General features: G+C 36.7%; 1 pseudogene; it reads left to right on the top strand.

The window, feature by feature from the left end:
- Window positions 1–5,705: 5,705 nt before the first annotated feature.
- On the top strand, window positions 5,706–9,077 carry LOC131434262 (uncharacterized; annotated as a pseudogene).
- The last annotated feature ends 2,836 nt before the right edge of the window (window positions 9,078–11,913 follow it).

Raw genomic sequence — 11,913 nt, 5'->3', positions numbered from 1 at the left:
TGTGAGGATAGAATAAAATCGTGAGAAAATCGAGCAGATATCACTCCTCATAAGAAAACCGTAGTAACTCGTAGTAAGTAATAGCACCGAGCGAATAGTAATAGTAACAGTTTGTAATAGTTCGTGAAACATAGGTCGAATTGAACCAAGTTTTAAATAGCATGCTATTGAAATACTGAAATGACGTTGCCGTTACCTGTTTAAGTTAAATATTTCCGAATCGATTGGTTGTATGGCTTGTTGAATAACTTTTACCGTGTGAAATCTAAGCCTCAAAACATATCTTTTTGCCTTTCTCATATAGAAAGGTTATGCAATCACTGTGAAAACCAACTTTTGAACCGAGGCCCAGAGGGCCGAGTGTCATATACCATTCGACTCAGTTCGTCGAGTACGCAAAATGTCTGTGTGTATGTGTGTGGGTACACGGAGAACCCTTCGATCATAAAATTGCGATATCGCAGTTTTTGATTTTTGCGATAGTTGATTTAACTAATTTCTATTTGATTCAAACAATATGGTTTTTGATTTGCATATACTCAAGTAGTTGAAAAATTTGTTGTTTTGAATGCTGTCAAATGCCGGAGACAGTTGAAAGCAAAACAATAATCGCAATGCAAAATCAACAGCTTTTTTAGATGACATCTGTTCGCGTCGCTTCAAAATGTCAATGAAAACAACATCGATGGTTAAAGCGTTTGGTGAAATTGTGTTGATTCGATTTGAAAAATGTACGATAACGAGTGTTTATCTAACAGCGGTGTTGTGATAAAGTTAACCTTGCTTAAGATGAAAAAGATTTGGTGACAAATTAGAAAATGTTTATGAAATATGGTATGCGCAGAAAATTTATGCTTCAAATTCGATCATTGATTTACTTCCAGCAGACTGTCTTACTTCCAGCTGTTTGATACCGACGATGATGTTCATGCATTAGGAATAAAACGCTTTTTGGCATGAATTAAATTTATAAAAGTAACAGGAGCGAAGGGTTTCAAACACACAGATCACGGTGCGATTGAATGACGCTTTCGAATTGCCGTCGAAAAATTCCAATTCCCAAATTCCCAGCGGTTGATGCATACAAGCTCATATAAATTGACTAAAATGATCAGTGCATAACTTTAGTTCAACCGTTTGAATGCATCATCTTTCAATACTCATTTTAGGTAAATTTTATAATTTCGCTAATTTACTCGCCCCTCCGGGCACTTTTGCTGATTAAAAACGTTTTTCTACTGTCGTATCCTTTGCGATTCGTCTCAATTTCACAAGACATCTTTCTCCGGCAACTGTTCTTGAATCACTATTCGAATTTTATTTTCCATATTTCTAATATCTCTGTCATTGTTTTCAAATATAGCTTACTTCGATTCTCTTAGTCGAACGTAGTAAAGCTATCAAGTTTACTCCATCGTAAGAATACTTAGCATTTCACATTCATTCTTATAAATTTTATAACCCTTCTGATATACACTACACTACATCAGTCATTTCCGATCGAATCAGAGTTGATTCAACTATTTGCAATGTCTAAAACAAATAAAACCGATTTATTTTTCAACTAACAGAATTTTGTTTCAATAACAACACCAGTTATTTCAACTAAAATATTTGTTGAAATTGAAAGGTATGTGTCCTCACTAATTGACAGCATTTTTTTTTAAACAGTTAAATTAGTTGTTTCAACCACCGTTTCTGCTAATCGAAAAACAAAAATGACAGTTTAGTTAAAACAACAATCGATTAGTTGTACCAAATTTTAACCAATCGAATTCAGAAAATCAACTAATATTCTGGTTGAAATGGGATCGCGGGTGGTTCCGTGTATGTAACGTTTTTTTGCACTAACTTTTCTCAGAGATGGCTGAACCGATTTTCACAAACTTAGGTTCAAATGAAAGGTCCTGTGGTCCCATACGTAATTCCTGAATTTCATGCGGATCCGGAAATATAGAGTAAAGTGGGTTAAAATTGTATACCATCACTGAAAATGGGGAAAAACCTTAAAAAATCATTACACCACTAGGTGGATTAAAACAGGTTTTTACAAGGACAATTGTGAAGAGCCAAAGCTCGTTGAAATCGGTTGCAAAAATCAACTCTCTTCAATTGCAGGATCACTAAATAATATTGCTGCTGGGTGAGTGATGAATCCGAAGTGGTAACCCTTAGGATACGATATCTTTTACAGATTTTTAGATTCCGCATGAGAGATCATCGAACCGGTCCGAAAGCATTACGTCTCCTTCCTCCTCAGAAAAAAAGCACATTTTCAGGCTGAATCAATTAGAGGGAGGATGCTAGCGAATTTGAAAGCTTATCGGTTGTGTTCCGAATTTGTTCCAAAAATTCATACGATATCGCTGACAACAGCAAAATGAATGTCAAGTTCAACACTGAATGAAAATCGAATAAGTAAAAACCACTAATCGGAACACAGTTCCTCGTTCGAGCAGCTGTTGAAATATTTCTACCCTAGCCGGTGCCCCGTTGTTTCGTTTCCGCTTACATTAAAGCAAACTCGTCCACGGACGGACGAGACGGCACATGTCCGATGAAGTTTGCTTCGATTAAAATCAGAATCAGATTAAGCGGACGACTTATCGAATCAACCGGCAGATCGAGATAAAATATACATCTATGAAAACAAGCTCGATACACACCTTGCCGGGGCCGTAAATCACCGTCGTCAGCTGATTTTTTAATTTACCGCCCGATTTAATGGCAAACGAGAAAGAGAGAGAACTGGCCTTGAAATCAGCCTTTCAATTGGATATCACCTGCTTGTCGTCACCCCCGACTTGGTACCGACGTGTTGCCGATAACGGAGTGGGGAGTCGTCTAATTGTCCACCGAGAGCCTGCATCAGACCGGTTCAAACTGGGGATCAGAGATTCGACAGATTGGATCGGTTTGCATACTTACTTAGGGCACTGATTCGGTGCACTCTGAACCTTCTAACCAAAACTGTCTCGTTCAAACCGGTGCGATGGTGGCCCACTTTTCTGTCTGAAAAGCAAAAGTCCAACTACCGGTTAGTTGATGGTGTTTGGGTCAAAACGAAAAAAAAAAAAAAGATCTATAACTTGTCTACAACTGCTGAATTGATTGCATTTTTTTTTCGCCACCGATCGGTTCTGCCTGGCTAAACCGGGGCCGCCTGCACACAACACTCACTGCGCTGACGGCTGAGGACAACCTTGAACCTGATCGAATTGTATGAAGGACAGTTCGGAAGTAAAAGTTGGATTCGTTTTTTCGATTCGAGGCTTGTTGGCGAGAAAAAAAAGGGGGGGCTAGTAAATACAGTGGCAGGAAGATTGTCTTGAATCTAGTAGCCGATTCTGAAACAGGTATGACTTTCGGAACGATTGAACACAAGGTTGCTTGGTTACTTCGAATCGGGTGCTTCAAAACTGAGTAAAAACCTTTCGGTTCGGTTCAATAACCCTTCCGCTGGGGAACCGATTTGTGACTCATTTAATTGCATTGTTTCGTTAGATCTATTCTGACTGTCCTAGTGCTAGTTCCCTGAATTTCATTGAGGCTCACTCTATTATTTTTCACCTTCTCATTCGATCTCGGATATGTCATTGGCAATGATACAGATACAGTAATTGGCTTGCTGATTGTAGCAAGGTTTGCGTTAATCGAGTAGATGTCGGAAAAGTGTTTGCTAATGAATAATTAGTAGAAATATTTCTCAAACTCAAATTATTTCTAATAGCAAGTAAGGACGCTGAACACTAGACTTGTTTTCTTCTAGTGTAATTGATACTTTGGCATCGAGTTGCCGTGGATACACTCTAAACAAATCGTAGTAGGCGACATGACATTTATTTGAATATTTGATTGACCTTTTTGAAATGTTCTCTAGTAGACTCTTTCATGTCGTTTTTCTTCGAACAAACAGCGAACCCGAATTCGAATTTCAGTCCAATGCACAATGGTCTGGATCCGAGGGGATACGTCGTCACATACGCATTGACCGTTAAAATGAGTTTGGTTAAATCTGTTATTGATATTATAACACAACTTTACCGAAGTATCGCACGTGATTGAACGAAATATTTTTTTGATATAGTAGTCTGTATCAATATGATACGTATTGTCGCGTATAGATAGATTGATAGGCACTTATTGAAACGTATTTCAATCATAGCAAGCATCGCGATGTGCACTGTGTGTTCTGTCAATCTATACTGAGCTCAAAGCATATTTTACCAGGATCTTCATTAGGTCCGGGATTCGAATCAAGTTTCGGTGCATTGTTATTGATTTCCTTTATTATGGTAAGACTTATCGCTTTTACTATAGATAAGGAAAACTAAGTTTGATTCTTATCAGGATAATTGTTGGATAATTGTTACATATAAAAAGATGTCGAGCCAATACCAGAAACAGTTAGGGTTTGTTTGGAGTACTCTGAGTACATCACCGCCGCATTAGGTAATATAGACGACAACGAAATACGAGAAATCGAGAACGACATGAGACGTGCTTCTCTTGGATCAGCTAGCGCTGAATTACGCCATTGTTTCCAAAGATTCGATGGCAAACCAACTGATTTCAGTTTTATGGCTGGTGAAAAAGCCATAATTAAATTGGTGTCAAATGCCGTTAACAAGAAAGGCATTGATTTCTACATTAAGCGAAGCCAGAAAAGCCATTCTTTAATTGGGAAAACACAAACGAATTGTGATGAAAATTCTGTGCGCGAGAAAATTATAGCGTTCTACCAGAAAAGGTTAAATAGTAAAACACATCAATACATGTAGAAAATTTTTATTTTTGATGTGATTTCTTAGATTCGATGGATCTACAGCCCAGGAATTGTTTCTAAATTCGCTTGTTTCAATAGACATCCGTATTAGTATAGACGATAATGGAGTTCTCGGAGAAATTCAATGTCATTTATGTGACAAAAAAAATTATATTGTTTACCGTCCCGAGAAAACTGGTCGATGGAGAGTTTCGAACTTCTTTGCACACATCAAAAACGTACACAAAGTAGAATTTGTGGTTGATAGTAGTAGCCAGAAGCGAGCATGGTCGGACATATTGAGTTCAGAAAATGCTGAGCCCAAAATAGCTAAACGACGCATGACCGACGAAATACGTACTGAATCCATAATTATGAAACTCTAAATGAAAACTTGCTGGATGATATATCTACTGAATGGACAAATGCACCAAATGAAGTGAATCATGAATTGATAAAAACATCAGATAATGAAGTTTAGCTGTTCAACTGGAGAGCTTAGTAAAATATACTGCAATGATGATGAATCCGACGACGTTCTTGAACCCACAGTCGTTTCAAGATCAACTGATGTAGAGACGTTAAACTCGTATCGCGCTACGGAGCGGCCAACCGCAGCACCAGCGCTATAGAGGCCACTACTATGAAAAACTTAAGCATGATCGAGATAATTTCAACTGTTGCTTCCCGTAGCGTCAATACTCCTTGCCAGGGCATGTGATATTCTTTGTTAGAAAAAGATCTATGCACATACAGGCAATAACATATGTCTATAATATATCCATATCGACTGCATAAAATGCAAAAATATCACTATAGATACATACAAGGAGGCAAAGAGCTGTACGAGTTTGATCGCGCAAACACACCTCTACCGCATATTCGTACCATTCAACGTAACTTGAAAAAGACGTCAGAACATTTTCAAGAGGGACGACTAATGATAAAGGAGTTGAAAGAATACTTGGAACGAAACAAATACCCCCTCGTAATTTGCTGGAGTGAGGACGCGACTAGAATAACTGGTGGTATTGAATACAATTCCTTTGAGGACAAACTCTCTGGTCTGGTAGCCCCACTAGGTGCTAATGGAATGCCTATCATGGACTTATTCACATGTTCTTCACCGCGTAAAATAATACAAGATATTCAAGATTATCCCATCGGACGAAACGTACAATTCTCGGTTGATTTTCCAGAAGGCCGTAACAGCAAGTGACAGTTTCTCTTTGTTTACTTTCTCTTCTATTTATTACCAAGCGGTTTACACGTTTATCACTTAACTCTTTGCATAGAATGATGCTCGAAACGTTCGACTTCCAAACAGAACTGTGAAATCCAAGAAAATCTTTTTAGATCACATCACAATAATCGAAAGAGAGAGAGAGTGAACAAAGAGAAACTGTCACTTGCTGTTACGGCCTTCTGGAAAATCAACCGAGAATTATGCATGGCTCAACCCATTTGCATGAACGCAGCTCCGTTTTGTGCACTTTACTATTCTACAAATAACAGATTTTCCACAACCGATGTTCTAAACAAGTGGAACTTTATCCATGCAGAAATGTATAAAGAAGGCATTAAAATTATTTGCAAGGCTACTGATGGTGATAGTCGTTTCATTGGATCAATGTTGATTAAGATGGAGCTGCCTAGTCGTAACGATAATAACATACTTTTGGAACTTGGTTCGTATCCAACACAAATAATGAATGTTTATGCATTCAGGATCCAACGTATTTGGCAAATAAATTTCGAAACCGGCTTGTAAATCGGAGTAAACAATTATTACTCGGTATAAAACTCGATATTTGTGCTAGAATCCTAGTTCAACACATTTGGTACATTTCAGGCAGATACAAAGTATCTGTAATACACTTGGAAGAACTCATACGCAATGTGTCCAAAGATCAACATGGATTAGCAGAAGGAGATCTTAGCGACAAGGACAAAATGAAAATTCGACCTGTTCTAAAAATAACGTCAGATTCAGTCATTGAAAGTCTACAGAAGTTTATTCCTCTTTCTAACGGAACAGTGGTGTATTTGAGACTAATTTCGTTAATTCTGTCATCGTTCATGGACGCATCGCTGATGCGGTTCCAGCGAATTTACAATGTGTGGTTAGTACATTTCCTTCTAGATGGCAGTTACTTGAGTTCTATATTATGCGCAGTGTTGGTGATTGCCGAAAATTTGACAGAAGCTGCTCGATTTTTATCTATATTGTATACAACATTTTCAATCCGGTAGAAGATGCTACAAGAACTCGAGTCTCTCAATGCATGAATATGATCGGGAGAGAGATGATTTATTTTACCTAAATAAAAGGAAATATAAACATGTAAATATTGAAAAGAGAAATTTTCGTTTTTATCAAACTAGTTGACTTAAACAACAATACAGTTTAGTCATTAATCTTAGTGAAGCTGACATTTGTGATACGCACAGTAGGTATTATTTTGGTGAGCCCATGTGCTTTAGTTGCAAGAACAAGTTGCTCAAGCGGTAATATATAACTATGAGAGTAACTATGATGAACGTAACTTTTCGTTCAATATCTTTGAAAAGTGATGTCAGGTCTGTTCATTTTTTCCAGGAGATGAAAACCGAAGACAAATTAATTGATCAATTTTTGTTTTCATTGCGTATGTAATGCTGTATTTCTGAAACTTTTATGATAATATTCTCATGTCGGCAAGTTTTACGTTCATTTCAAGCAGATAAATCTGGTACAACTTATTTGCAAGTTTCGAATTGTTTTTTCTAAAAATGAAGAAAACTGCACACACTGACCTAATATTTCATGAGGCAGTCTAGACAATGCGGACTCGGCAGCAAAATAGTTTTTACTGCGAGGTTTTCAATTCGGCTTACCATTTTTTGCCTCACTATTTCTTTCTTCACAAGAAATAAACAACCATTTCGGCATATATTGAGTCCGATACAATTATGACAGCTATTTGGAAAATTTTTGATAAGTTGAAGAATTGTTTTAGTTACTTCGTTTTCACATGACGATGTGAAAATTTTGGCATAGCTTCTATAACTGCTAGTGCAACGTGGGCAAGTTGGTGATTTGCTGCACAATTGTTTTAGATATACTTAAAATTGTTCTATAGTGATTTTTTCGGTATTACCGTGAAACTTAACAGGTATAAGTTGCACAACCGATTTTTTATATATAAAAAATCTTTTTGAACTTATCTAACATAAAAAACAATTCTAAGACAATTGTAGAGCCTCTTGAAATTTCAATAAGTTACATTTGCTACTTGGGTTATACAAAGATTATATGCACATAGTTAGAATAAGCGACAATAGTAAAATGATTCTATCGCAATTATCAACTGCCTGTATAGAATCGGATCGCGAAACGAGAATAAGCGACCGTTTGTTGCTTCAGAGAGGATCCCCACAGCAGCGTGCTAATCTTTGATTCTCAGAAATGTCATCGAGAGAAATTCACTCTCGCACTGGTGTATATTCTATGTTAAATGAGTCATGTTGGGTTTTTGTTGTTGCGATGATATCCGTCTCTCTTTGATGGCACTGATTCAATCGTGTGTAGAGTTGCTGGTGAGCGTTCATTGATACGATAAAAGCCATCCTTGATTATGCGTTCATGAAACTCTTTCACAAACTAGAAAAACTTTAACAAAATACTCCAAAGATTTTTCAATTCCACAGGAAAGTTCTCTTTTTTGTAAGGTGCTGGCGCAATTGGTGCTTTTTAAAAAATAACAATATACAAAACTGTATAACAACGAATGCCTACTGGGGACTGGAAATAAATGCACACACATTGATAAATTTTGTCATTCTATGCAGAACAACTAATCTGGAACTCGCTATAACATTACTGCAAAGCCAAACCTGCGAAGGAATCTTCAAAGACGCTCGTTCGTTTCCACAAAATCTACTGTAGTGAATTTCACGATGCAAGGGTTTGAAGCTCGTCTCAATAAAATACATACTAAAAGAGACATCACGGTAAGACAACAGAAAAATCTTGCGTTTCCACGATTAAAGGTCTCTTCAGATATCACTTACGAGAACAGACTTCCTAATAACGATGAAATTGTTACTACTGTAGAAAACAGCTCGGCAAGCAGCTTTACAATTAGCGCTTGAAATAGGATTTGAGTCTGGTGATATTTCCTTCGAGGAAAGCATCGTTTTAAGACAGCCGAAACAAAAATCAGAATACGAGTTTGAGTTCGTCACTGTGCCAGATGAACTGAGAACTTATAATGAAGATGAAGTACATGACTCGATTGAACTGTTTCCCAACATTGGAGAAAGTATTTGAACCTTGTAATTTGTATAGAAGGTGCTTCGATCGTATATATGAATTTTTATGCAATTTTGCATTGATAGCTATGATAATTCTGATGTGTCGTTCCCCTCGTCTGGATCCACAATTAAGGGGGACAAAAACATTTATACTTTAGAGCTATGAAGTCTTCAGAACAAATGATCAGAGACAGATGAGCCATATTTCGATGCAGATGATATTGAAGTGGCTCTGATTATTAGGGTGATCCCAAAATTATTTTCCGAATGTTTTGAGATGCAGGACTACATCCTTCGGAAAAAATTGTAGAAAATCATAAATCAAACAGATTTACCCAAGACGCCAGACATGCACCTAGAAATTTATATCGTAGGGGGTTTCAGGACATGGTGATTAATTTCCATATGTATGAAAATATGTATGTAACTAGCTGACTCGTCGATCTTCGTCTCGCCTAAAGATTATTCGTTCGAATTTATGTTTACGGACATAAGAATTGTCAAGCGACTAAGTGGTTAACATTTCTCTCCATTATTTTTCTGATTACTTAACCTACAACCAACGAAATTCGACACACATTCGTTGTAGCCTAATGATAGACGTTTTCTCTTCCAGATGTGATTCTTGCTTCTGGTAATCACTAAAAAACCTCACTAACCAGAGATTTGTATTAATAAATTTTACAATATGTTGAAGAGTTTCTTTTCTAGAGCTGTTTATTCGGTAAGGTAGGATATATTTACAATTTGTATTTAGCCCAAGTAACCAAAATTTCGTAAAAAAAGTTTTGGCTTAAGAACCATGCAAAGTATTCTCAACAGTCCGTTTTTAAGGAATTACTCATACTTGAATGTTCACCCGACGAAACAGAACAAACTTGGAAGCAGTTTCTTCTACCGCTTTTAGCCAGCGAGAAAGTTTTCTCAGATATTTTACTGTGCCATCAAGTTGCTAAAAAGTGCCACGCGTACTCTATAGCTATGATATAGGGATATTTTTCAGGCACTGTTTAACTTTTTGTTGCTTGAAGAGACGACGCATAAAAGTTAATTTGATGTTGATCTTACAAATTGAACATAACATTCATTATGGTAACCATCTTAAACATTGATCTCATCAGCAAAATTCAAGGAAAATCTCTTAGTTTGACCCAATGTTGCACATATTCTTCGTGTAATTAATTCATTCACCCATCCTCGATGCGAATATGCTTCATATACTCATGCCCGTCTCGAACAATGTTGAACTATTCACTGCACGAAAGAGAGAATATTGAAAATGAATAAGCAATAATCGTAGAGAACCCGAATCTACTAATACATTCTTCGCTGCTGATATACATCGTGCATGTTCGTTTTATGCATTCGTTTGTCATTCGTTCATTTACTTTACTCTTCGAATTGGTTCGAATAGCGTCATTGCGATGATCGTTGGATTCCATTCTTCGCGAAGCATTCTTCATCTATTAAATTTATTATATCTCGTGAGGTAGCAGCAATGGGCGAGTGCTGAGATATGGTTCATCACACACACACATAAGACTTTGAAATTAATACAGAGGAAAACGTCATAATTTGCTTGTTTCAAAGACAGCACGAATGATCACCGCGAATTATTTTTTGACGATGATCTCTGCATGAATATTCGTTCCACATTCGCGTTAAATCATTCGGAGGTATGTTCAATGCGAATAAAAAATGCAGGGAATAGATCTTCGTGCGAGCAGCGTCGACTTCGTTCGCACCTGAATACACGGACAAGTCCGAATATCAGTGCGATTATCGAACAAAGGCGAAGGAAAGCGAACGATTATCATTGGCGTTCGCTGCATTTTTTGATATTCGAGCAACATTGGTTTGACCTTAGCTTTTCTACAGCACAATCTTTTCATTGAGTCATTCAAAAATTTTCTGATTTGTTAAACTCGAGCCCGCGATGACTAATACTATTCATCTGACTCCATTGAACACAATTCATAAACTGGTAAATGATATTAGAACTTCTTCTCCTGCCTACAGCGGTTTTCTAGAACATTCATAAGCATTCCGTCATTGAGTCATTTGGCAAGCAATAACTTTGATTGCGCTCCGAACAATTGTTCGAGCGATCTAGTATTCTTTTCATCAACGACCAAATACTTATGCAACTATTTATGTGCCAAACACCTATCGATGATCTAGCAAGCATAGGCGACTTTTTCAACTTTTCCCTACAAAACAGCTTTTTCTATTTTCCCTACAAAACAGCTTTACGGATTTTTCCCACTTTTCTGGTGGTTTTCCCTAATTTTTTTGATGTACGAATCCGGTGGGGGTAAATACTGATCAAACAAAAAAAGAATCATGTAAATCTGTCCATCCGTTCTTACGTGATGCGATTACAAAGAATGATCTCTGCATTTTTATATAAAAGAATACTTGAAATATATTCGGATAAAGTTGTTTGTTGAAAATTTGTCATATTATAATTGACTTAAATATTACGAATTTCGAGCTAAATCATATTCTCACAGTTGGCAAAATTTTCTCAGATTTTAATGAAACTTTCTGAACATACAGGCTTTGTCTTACAATGTCATATCTATCTTTTGTTTTTCCAAAATTTATTTAGACTGTCTTTTGGAAAGGGCTAAACTTTTTCAACTATTTTTATTCAAATAGTTAAACGATAAATGATACAGCCTACAAAAAAACCATATCAAGTCCTAAACTAAAAAAATTGACTTCAAAAATTTGAAATCGATTTACAAAAATTAACATTTTTTGATAATAATAATTTACAGTACTAAACTAAACTAAACTGAAGTCATTATCATGCGAGAATTAAATGAATCTCAGTTTGAAAGGATATT

This window comes from Malaya genurostris, chromosome 3 (genome assembly GCF_030247185.1).
Source record: "Malaya genurostris strain Urasoe2022 chromosome 3, Malgen_1.1, whole genome shotgun sequence".
Classification (NCBI taxonomy): Eukaryota; Metazoa; Arthropoda; class Insecta; order Diptera; family Culicidae; genus Malaya; species Malaya genurostris.
This window is presented reverse-complemented; position numbering and strand designations above follow the sequence as displayed.